Source organism: Taeniopygia guttata, chromosome Z, assembly GCF_048771995.1.
Source record: "Taeniopygia guttata chromosome Z, bTaeGut7.mat, whole genome shotgun sequence".
Taxonomy (NCBI): Eukaryota; Metazoa; Chordata; class Aves; order Passeriformes; family Estrildidae; genus Taeniopygia; species Taeniopygia guttata.
This window is the reverse complement of record NC_133063.1, coordinates 15,681,428-15,691,590: the sequence shown is the minus strand read 5'-3', so window position 1 is coordinate 15,691,590 and position 10,163 is coordinate 15,681,428. Positions and strand designations below refer to the sequence as shown.

Genomic DNA, 10,163 nt, shown 5'->3' with positions numbered 1-10,163 from the left:
AGCCGGAGCCGGGACCGAGGTCGGAGCCGGAGCCGAAGCCGGGACCGAGGTCGGAGCCGGGGCCATGGTCGGAGCCGGGGCCGTGGTCGGAGTCGGGGCCGAGGTCGGAGCCGGAGCCGGGGCTGGGGCCGGAGCCGGGGCCGGAGCCGGGACCGAGGTCGGAGCCGGAGCCGAAGCCGGGACCGAGGTCGGAGCCGGAGCCGAAGCCGAGCTCCCGGCCCGCGCCGCCATGGCCGTCCTTCAAACCGCGCGGCTCCCGCCGGCCCGCGCGCCCCGCGCCTGCGCACTGCAGCGGCGGGCGGGCGGCGCGCCCCTCAGCGGCTCTGGTCCCGTGTGTGCAAGGGGGAAAAATGAAAATAACTTTGGCAGAGCGCTAGGTAAAGCGCAATAATCCTTCCCTCTGACCTAGTGTTCGCACGGAGATAGAAGCAATAGGTGCAAGCTACTAACGGAAGTAAAAAATAGACTGCAAAAAAGAAACACTAAGTGAAGAGAGCCGCTGTGTAGCCGCTTGGGTTTAAGAGCAAGGGCAGCTGTCAAACCAACGATCCTGTTCACCATTAAACCAGGTGTGACCTCAGGTTTCATAGTCACGCATTCTTCTGAACATGCCCAGGGATGCTGAGTCCTGCACAACTCTGGGCAGCTTGTTCAATGTCTGACTGCCTTGGACAGCCTCTGTAATTGTCTGAGGGAGGGTACAGTACAGCTCCTCCAGAGTCCTCAACAATTTCTCCATCCTCTGTGAGCTCTGCTGAGCAGATCATCCACCTCACACAGCTGTTTTCTCTGCTGCCCCCAAGTCCAACCTGGCAGACACCAGCACCAAACTGGCAGAGCTCATGCCAAGGCTGCTGTCCACACACCACCTGCGTCCGTACAGCAGCCACACTCAGCCACTGAGCTGCCCCCAGAGCTCACCCAAGCTCTCAGCACTGGTCACAGCCTCCAGAGAGATGCCTCAGCTGGAGGAGGAGATAACTATACGACTCTCCCCACCAAAAAACCCCAACCAAACAAAAAATTGTGACAGCTTTAAGTTTAATACAAATAAGGTACTTTGTATAACCAGTGAGCAGCATGCTGCTTAAATTGATATAGAAGTTTAAAAGTTTTAGCCAGAACCCATAAAATGGGAGAGTACAACTGTTCAGTGGTGCTTACCTTGGTGTTGGTGGTAGGTCTTAAAGACCTAGAAGTGAAACAACATGCTTTTGAGCCAATATTAATATAGGAGATAACATAAAGGCTGGTCTTTATTGCAGGCCTCCAGGGGAAGATATGGAAAAATGCCCCCCCTCCTCCCACCACGGGATGAATACAGTTTTATAAGTTTAGCAAATTAACATAACTGACAGGAATTCTCAATTAGATGCGCAAGTGATGAAGTAATTCCTGCCTGTTTAACCATCTTTAATCCTCTCCCAGCCTCTGCTTTTAGATAGGAGCTAAACTTTGTTTTTGAAAATGTGTCTCAAAGAGCTAGTTTCAACCTCGGCTCCCAGCAAGAACTACGATAGGACAGGGGCCTTGAACCCTCAGGGTTTAGAGACTCTGAAATGTATTTTGTATTTCTTCCTATCAGGGTAGGGAAAAGGTGAGGGGAAGTACTCATGAGGAACTATGTACAACAATAATCTACAGAGCTATGAATATATATGAAGGAAGTGTAACAGCAAAAATCAATCAGTGGCACATTTCTTCATAACTGCCTGCAGAGAAATAAGGCTGATTATGTTTACTCTGTTCACTAACACTATTTCAGCTCACTTAATGCTTGGTGATCAAGCCGGGCCCATCTGAATACTCAAACCCTGTTCATGGGTGGTCCATATCATCTAAGAAAGATAAATATCTTCAGCTCAGAAGTGAGCAGATCTTATTTAACTCTGTCTGCAGTGACTCAATTGAACCAACCTCTATGTGTCATGTATTAACACATAACCATGTATATTCCCCCTACACCACTGCACCCTAAGATTCTTACCTTTTGCTTGGCAGCACACTTATTCACATTGATTACATTCTTTGACATATGACATATAGCTGAGAGAATGCCACTCTCAGTGTAAGATGTGTAGGATTGCAGAAGTGGCAAATGAAAGGAAGGGAATCTATTATATAAGCCTATTAGAATAATCCAGGTATGCTGGGGTCTTCGTCTTCAGTTTTGCTTGGACAATTATGGTCTCTTGTCTCACATTGGGAGGTTGGCTGCTGGCTTTTAGTGGTCAAAAGGGAGACAAGAATATGGTGAAAAAAAATTAGAGAGGAAAAAGCCCCGTTAGAACTCAATCTGGCCACTGCTGTAAAGGACAATAAAAATATTTTTATAAACACATTAGTGGCAAAAGGAGAGCAAGGACAACCTCCATTCTCTATTAGATGAGAGAGTGAATTTAGTAACTAAGGATGAGGAAAAGACAGCGGTGCTTAGCACCTTCTTTGCCTCAGTTTTTATTGGGGAAGATGAAATAAGAAGGCCTTATAAGTACAATTGCTTTTCGGGGGATTTGGAAAGTGCAGAGAATGCAAGCCAGATTGCGATGAGCCTATCTCACACCTGTAACCCTCCCCTGAAGTATGATATATCTGTAATTCCATTGGTCCAAAGTCCTTTTCCACGCCCCCCTCTGAAACCCCCATGATAAGGTGTTCCCAGGAGACCAAGCTCTTTTTTCTCTCTTCTCTCTCTCCTATCCCTTACTCCAGCCCCTTCTCCTACTCTACTGGACCCTCTCTTAGAACTTTCTCTCTATCTCACCCTACCCCCACTCCTTGGGGCCTGCTTCGAGCTGTGGCTGGCAGCTCCGAGCAGGGCACCACAATAAACCATATACCCTGAGACCTGACTCCAGAGATCTTTTGTCTCCATCTGTCCCAACCATCCAGGACCAGCCCTCGCCGTAAGTTTCAACAGAAAGACAGCCTGTCCTCAGGACAACTGTCCTCCTGGGCTGGTAGATGGTATCTTCCGAGGCACTCACATGAGGCTGATGGGTTGGTCATTTCCAGAATGTTCCTTTCTACCCTTTTTTAGAATGGGTGTAGTGGGTTCACCTTGGCTGAATGCCAGGTGGTCACTAAGCCACTCCATCACACTCCCTTTCCTAGTGTGACAGGGGAGAGAACATAAAATGGAAAACAAGTAGTCAGTTGAGATAAGGCTGTTAATTGAAGTGAAAAAATTGAGTTTGTGCATGCAGAAGTAAAGGAGAAAAAACATTTATTCTCTACTTCTCATAGACGAGCAATGTTCAGCCACTTCCCGGGAAGCAGCAATTTCTCTATTCTCTTGTCTTCTTGTTCCCTATGAGATACTGGGCCTATTGTACCACACACCTTAACGGAGCAGAGTGATACTTCATAAAGAGAGATCTGTTCTGCTTAGAAACCCAGCCATGAGTGGCCTCTAGCTGGAGCCAGAGGTTTACGTATTCCACTCTGGCCCTGGAGAATCATAACAAGTGAATGGCTGCGGACGCACTTCCCCTCTCCAGAACATCAGTCTTCCCTTGTTAAAGCACCCTGAGCAGGGGAAGAGGGAAACAACCATTTCCAACTGTTTGGCTAGCCCAAATCATACGCACTGATGAATAAAGGATGGGAATTGCTCACAAAGTACTTGCTGACTTTCTCTACTCCCCTCTAGCAGCAGTTTCTTTAGTATGGTGACTTCTTCTTTTGTGAGGGTGATGCAAAAGGGAAGTAAACAAGCAGAGCCAGCAATCAGACTGCAAGTTAGGTCACTGCAAAGAAAAGGGGTTAATCTTTCACTCAGAGCAAGAAAGGGTTAGATAAAAACATGCCTGTGTGGAGTGTGGAATGCTGCAACAGGTCCCAAAGCAGTGGCGGCAAAGGCCTGAGCACAGGAAAGGGTCTGGTGATTAAGTCTGATGAGGAGCAGCTGAGGGAGCTGGAGGGGCTGAGAATGGAGAAGAGGAGGCTCAGGGGGGCTTTCTTGTTCTCTACAACTCCCTGACAGAAGTGTGGAGCCACACCCCAGGTGGGGGTCAGGCTCTGCTCCCAGGAAACAAGGGAGAGGACAAGAGGAAATGGCCTCAACTTCTGTCGGGGGGGGCTTAGATTGGGTATTAAGGACAAATTTCTCCTCTGAAAAGGTTGTTAAGAGTTGTCATGGCTGCCCGTGGAATTAATGATATTGTCATGTCTGGAGACTCTTATGGAATGTGTGGATGTGGCACCTGGGGACATGGTTTCAAAGTCGACTTGTCAATGTCAGGTTTGTGGGTGGACTCTCTACAATCTTAGAGATCTTTTTCAACCTAAACAAGTCCATACTACTGCGATGGGAAGCCACTTTTAACCCAAGGAGTATTTGGTAATGTCATTTCATAAAGTCATTAAAAGGAACTTCACTCTAGTGCTCGAACTTATGCAGCTGCTTTTCTCTTTACTCTCCTCATCTTCACTTCTACCTTCAGCCTCGGAACAGGAGAATTGGCTTTGGTGGGACCAGTGGTAGTGGGAAAGCCTCATGCCAGGGGGTTGTAGGTTGGTTTATTTCTGCCAAGGTTGGAGCTGCATCCAGAAAACGCTGTGATCCCTCCAGTCCTTATTGACACTCTTTGACTGCTCTGAGGTGAGTTGCAGGCTGCAAGAGATGTTGGTCAACCTGAGATGTCTGCAGCTTTTCTGCCGCCTTCTGCTGGGCACAGGCTTTTCCACCTACACCCTGAAGACCATCGTCATGCACCTCCTGAACAGTCTCCCCGTGTCACAATGGCGCAGGAGGTATTTCTTGCAGCGCATGCGAGATATCAGTGTGAACCTGCGCTGCTCTCTGGAGGAGAAATGCCTTAACCACTTTATCATAGGCAACAAGAGATTGCCTCAGGAGATTAGCTTGCCCCTGGACATTGCAGCAGCTGAGCCACCCAATCTCTTCCATCAGCTGGCACGGTGTCCAGCTGCCCACTCTCAGGCGATGACTGAGTACCAGGATGTTCGGCGTCAGCTCGCAAGTGTGCTGCTCATTGGCTGCTGAAAGAGGTGATCATGCGTACAGCTGTGCTTGTGGGCTTCACAGGCAGTAGCAGAAAACCACCTCACGTCCCCGAGGAAAAGAGAGGGGAATGTGGGATACAGAAAGAGAAGATATAAAGCTTCTGCGCAGCAGCACTCTGCCATCAGCAGCAGCTACAGTGTTGTTATGAACAAAAAATAAAAATTTAAACTTTTGGGCAATGTTGTTAACAATGTCTGTATAAAAAGGGTTGTTGTTGATACAAGTAACAAGTTATAATTGGATAAGTAGTTAACAGGGTGTGGTGCAGGCTTGGATGTTGTGGCTACAAAGTAAGGTGATTAGTTGTATTAGAGATCAATACTGTTGTATACACCTGAAAGGGGACTGGAACCAGGGAGGAAATGCCAATCTTTGTGGAGGGGGGGCAGAGAAGCTTCTAGAAGTATACCATCGTAGAGCACAGCCACAGCTTGGATTAAGACTGGAGGAGAGACCAGCCAATAAGAAGCAAGAATCTCAAAATGATTGCACCAGCTTATGGGCCAATCAGCAACAGAAAAAGAAACCGATCACAGCACGGATCCTGAGCGCCCCAGTAAGGGAAGAAGAGAGAGACTTTAAAAGGCCTGGGGTGTGTGACACCCAGGTCTTTGCTTGGAGCTGGTATCCTTAGAAATGCCCCTAGGTGTACAATTACTAAATTGTTGAAACAGTCTCCGGACTAGTCGGAGGCTTTGGCTTCCAGTTGTTCTGTCTGTAATAAACAGGCTTACTTGTTTGTAATTAACTGGCCTGCTTTTTTTTGTTACTTTGAAGTTTTCGTTGTAAGCCTGTCCATAACAGGGTTGTCTTGGCAGTCTCCCCAGCACAGCATCCAGAGATGACTACCGTGTGGAGGCCCAGAGAAGCTGACTTCCATTGCAGGGCGGATTGTGGTGATGGACTCCCCTTGCCCCTGGCTGCACTACAATCTGAGAAACCCTCATTAGGCCTAAGCCTTGACAAACTCCATTTATATTAAGCTCCTTTTGAATGTATCAGAAACATTCTTTGTTCCCAGGAACTAACAGGTGTCTAACTAGTGCAATTTTTTTTCTTTTTTTTTTAATGAACAGCCTTGGAAAATTATTTTTCTTTGCTGATTTATTTTTCTTTGCTGACTTTTTTTGACTAAGAACCCAAGTGGAATAATATTCTTGTTGACAAACCTTCAAACAAAGTTACAGAGAAAAGACCTGAATGATGGAACATTCCTATGACTAAATCCCACTCTGTTGCAACTGTAAAGTGTCCAAAGGGAGACCTTTTGAGCTCTTGATTCTCAGAATATAAGGGAGCAATGAGTGAGTCTCTAACATTGATAATTGTATGGCAGTGGAGCCAACCAGGAACTGTTGGTAATAGCCAAGGACTGCTGGTATTAAAATGCTGTGAGAAAGACCAAGATATGGCTGGAGAAGGGGGGCCAGGCGGAAATAGGGCAGCACTTTTCAGTGAGAAAGAGCCACAGCACAGTACAGCATAAGCACAAGAATAAGGCCAAGAAGAGAGCGTGGACTATAGAGTAGGATTAAGACCCTCAAAAAGCACCAAAGCCCTCTGCCCCATGTCCAGGAAGGCCTGAAAGAAAAGACTGTACATGGTAATTAATTGACATAGAAAGTGGGAAACCTGTGTTTAGGGCAGAGAAACCTGTCGATAAAAAGGTAACCCCCAAGCCTGGAAAGTGCCCTCAGGACCCTGGACATCTCATAGACCAGACCAGCACAGCTGGATTGATGCTGAACTCAGGATTATTGCCAGGATTGGCACTGCAGCCAGGATTGACATTCCATTAACTGGATCAACACTGGAACCAGGACGGGTGTTCTTTTTTTGTCTCTCTTTTCTTCTTTGTCTTTTTCTTTCTCTCTTTCTTTAATTCATCTCTCCCTCTTTTTCTTCTCTTCCCTTTAACCCTACCCCTTTATCCACAACCCACTGCCTTGTGCTCATGTCAGGGGACTAACATATTGATTTCCAAGCCCAGTGTGTAGTTAGGTAATAAAGTTTTCTGATTGTGGACCCCCTGACTTTTGTTACTCATTTGGATCGCAAATCTTCAGCGCTTCCTTCCCCTTAAGCATGGGTCGTCACACTTCAGCGGCTACGAAGATGGCTTTCATCCCCCTTTCCTCTAACACTGTCACAGCCAGGGTGACCATTTTAGATGGACCCAGAAATTCTTGCTGGCAGCTGCAGCTGGTCAGGGACCGTGCAAGAGGCATCGCTAAGATTCCTCCTTGTGTTCACTGGGGTCTGTATGGAGGAGCTACCCATCCTTAGACACTGCCTGGGCAAAATCTGACACAGACCCGAGCATGCAGGACATGGAGAAGGCACTGCTCAATCAGCAGGGGGAATTGCTGCCACACCTTTCCTCTAGAGTAAAAGCACACTTGGACACTGTCTGCCATCCCTTTTGTGAGACAATCTATTCCCTCTGTGAGCTTCACTCAGTCTCTAAGGGATCACTGAGCCAGGATGATGACACTGGTGGATAATGCTCTAAGGAATGAAAGGAAATCTCTTGATCAGTCACACAAAGTCATACTCATGGTGCACCTCAACTTCTTAGCTGCAAATGGAGACATCACAGGGAAGAGCTGAACAAGCCCAGAAAATTCTGGAAGTACACACTGAAAGTAGCTTTTTGACATGGGTACTGTGGGAGCCAACTAGCCTCCTAGACCTGGAGTTTGTCTGTAGAGATGTTCTTGTGGGTGAAGTGGTGATTGATGCTGTCTTGGGCACAGTAATCAAGAAGTGCTTGAGTAAAAAAAATCTTAGGTGTTATGGAAAAAACTGTCCGCAGAGCTACTCCCAAGGGTTGTAGGAGAGCAAGCTCAGGAACTAATTAAGAAGGGCCCCTGAGCATGTAGTTTGAAGGGCATTGATGTCCACAAATGCTAGTCCTTTTTATTAGAAACACTTCTATAAGAGCACAAGTCTGATGAAAGAGGGCTGAGGGAAGTGGGGTGTGGAGGCTGGTGGGCCAAGAGGGAAAGAATCCACAGCACTCCCCTGGAGGGAAAACCTCTCAAGCCATACCCACTTAGGTTGAGGATAAAGGCTTCTCCCAGCATGCCTTGTTGTGACATGCAGATTTAATGTATCCCATTGGCCCTTCCCTCTCACTCCACCCCTGTGCCCTCATCCCGTTGGCCCTAGTGTTCTGTCCCGCCCCTCAAGATCCCTGTGTAAATCCCTGCTTTCCCAGCCTGAGTGGCTCTTTGTCCCTGGACCATCTCAAGGAAGAAGCTCAATAAAGGCTCACCTTGGAAGTCCCCACAAAGACCCCGTCTCTTCTTCTGCGTCGCCCGGATCATAAAAGAGCTGAAATCACCCGGTGTGAGCACAGACGGCGAGGTGTTTTGTGAGGCTTCTTCAGAAAGGTCATGGCACTCAGAACACTGCCCGCTGCAATAGTGGGGGTGTTTAGCAGAGAGAAAAAGCGCCTCAGAGGGACCTTACCGTTCCCTACAGCTCCCTGAAGGGAGGTTGTAGCCGGGTGGGGATTGATTTCTTCTCCCAGGTGTGGCAGGGCATCTCATTCTGCTCAAGAGCTGATCTGTGGTTTGTTACCTGGACAGGTAATTCAAACAGGAATAACAGTCTTGCAGTGAATTCTTTTGCCACTGTGGGGCTAACAGTGGGCTGGCATCTCCCAGCTGCCAAGAAACATCTTACTGTTAAAGTGAGAGCTGGAAAGACAAGCTGGATTTCTCACTGACAGGCACCTCACTTTATAACTCTAAAAAGCCATACCAAACTTTCACAAAGCAGAAATTTTCTATACATTTCTCTGGAAATGTGTGGTGTTTCTCTTGTGGACAAGGACACTTGTTTTGCAATTACTGCTGAGGAGGTTAAGTGAAAGACATCCAAATAATTATCATCATCATCACTGTGGTGTGTAAGATTTGACTCCTGTTTCTTTGACAAGCTTTCCTATAGATACCTTCATGTTGTACATTGTTTGTTATGGTTTAATCTACGTCTAGTACCTTTTAGTTTTATACTGAGTAGTAAGTAACTCCGAGATCTTTCATCTATTATCTCTTGTTTATTTAATAAATAATTCATTTTATAAATAGATTTGATCTTTAGAACTTGCGGGCCAGAGTGATTTCTTAAACATGAACTGTTGACAAAATCTTTGGCTAACAATGGGCATGTCTGAACATCCCACTTGTCCAGTGACACAAGGAAACAAGCAATAAGAACAAGGAAAATGACCTCACGTTGCATCAGATATAGATGTTTAGATTGGATTTTAGAAAAACTGCTTTCATCAAAAGTACTATCAAGTGTGGAAAGTGGCTGCCTAGGGAAATAGCTGAGTCCCCACTCTTGAAGGGATTGAAAAGGCATGGAATATTTGAGGACTCAATTTCTTAAAGGAGTAGGCAGTGTTAGGTTCGCGGTCCCACTGTGGGATCTTCAGGGACTTTTTCAACCACTCTGATTCTGAGATCTGAGTGTAGCTCAACCCGTGAGGAGTCAAAGCTTAGACTCAATGATCCTCAAGGGCGCCTTCCAACAGGGATATCTATGAGATTGTGAGTGGAAGGCAGATGAAAATAAATCCAAAAGAGAGAACAATGGGAGTTATTTGAAGAAGCTTCCCTCAAAAGCAGCCTTAAGCAGTGCACCAGGGCCTTTCTGAGTTCCTGAGGGAGGAGTTGGCTGAGGGGACAAAGGGTGGGGTTGGCTGGTCTGTGATGCGCTCTGGCACCTGTGACATCACAGGGGACGTGTCACAGAGGGGGAAGCAATAAAAGGCCCCAGCAGGTTAACGCTGGCCCTCTATTGCTTGGGCAAGCGGTGAGTACACACACGGCGGGGAGGCTGGGCTGGGGACAAGGGCTGGGGCAGAAACGCTGCAACCGGGGCTGGCTTCTCCCCCTGCAGGCAGGGACAGCCCCTCATGGGAGAGCCTTGGGCAGGCCACAGGGCTGCTGCTGCTGCTGCAGCTCCAGGGGCACTGGGATAGCCCTTGCTGCCTGCCAGCTGTCTGGGGCCCTGTCCTTCCTGCGCCCAGAACCCTGAGCATCCTGTCCTCCCTGCAGCAAGCAGTAGTTCCCGCCCTCCCTTCCCCACTCAAGGCCTTCTCTCCCTCCTCCTGCAGACC

General features: G+C 47.6%; 1 long non-coding RNA gene across 1 annotated transcript; it reads left to right on the top strand.

Annotated features, from left to right (window-relative positions):
- The first annotated feature begins 37 nt into the window (after nucleotides 1–37).
- On the top strand, nucleotides 38–283 carry LOC140681800 (uncharacterized). The gene is made up of 2 exons (XR_012052995.1): nucleotides 38–157; nucleotides 188–283. It is a non-coding gene; the product is annotated as an uncharacterized lncRNA (long non-coding RNA).
- Nucleotides 284–10,163: the final 9,880 nt, after the last annotated feature.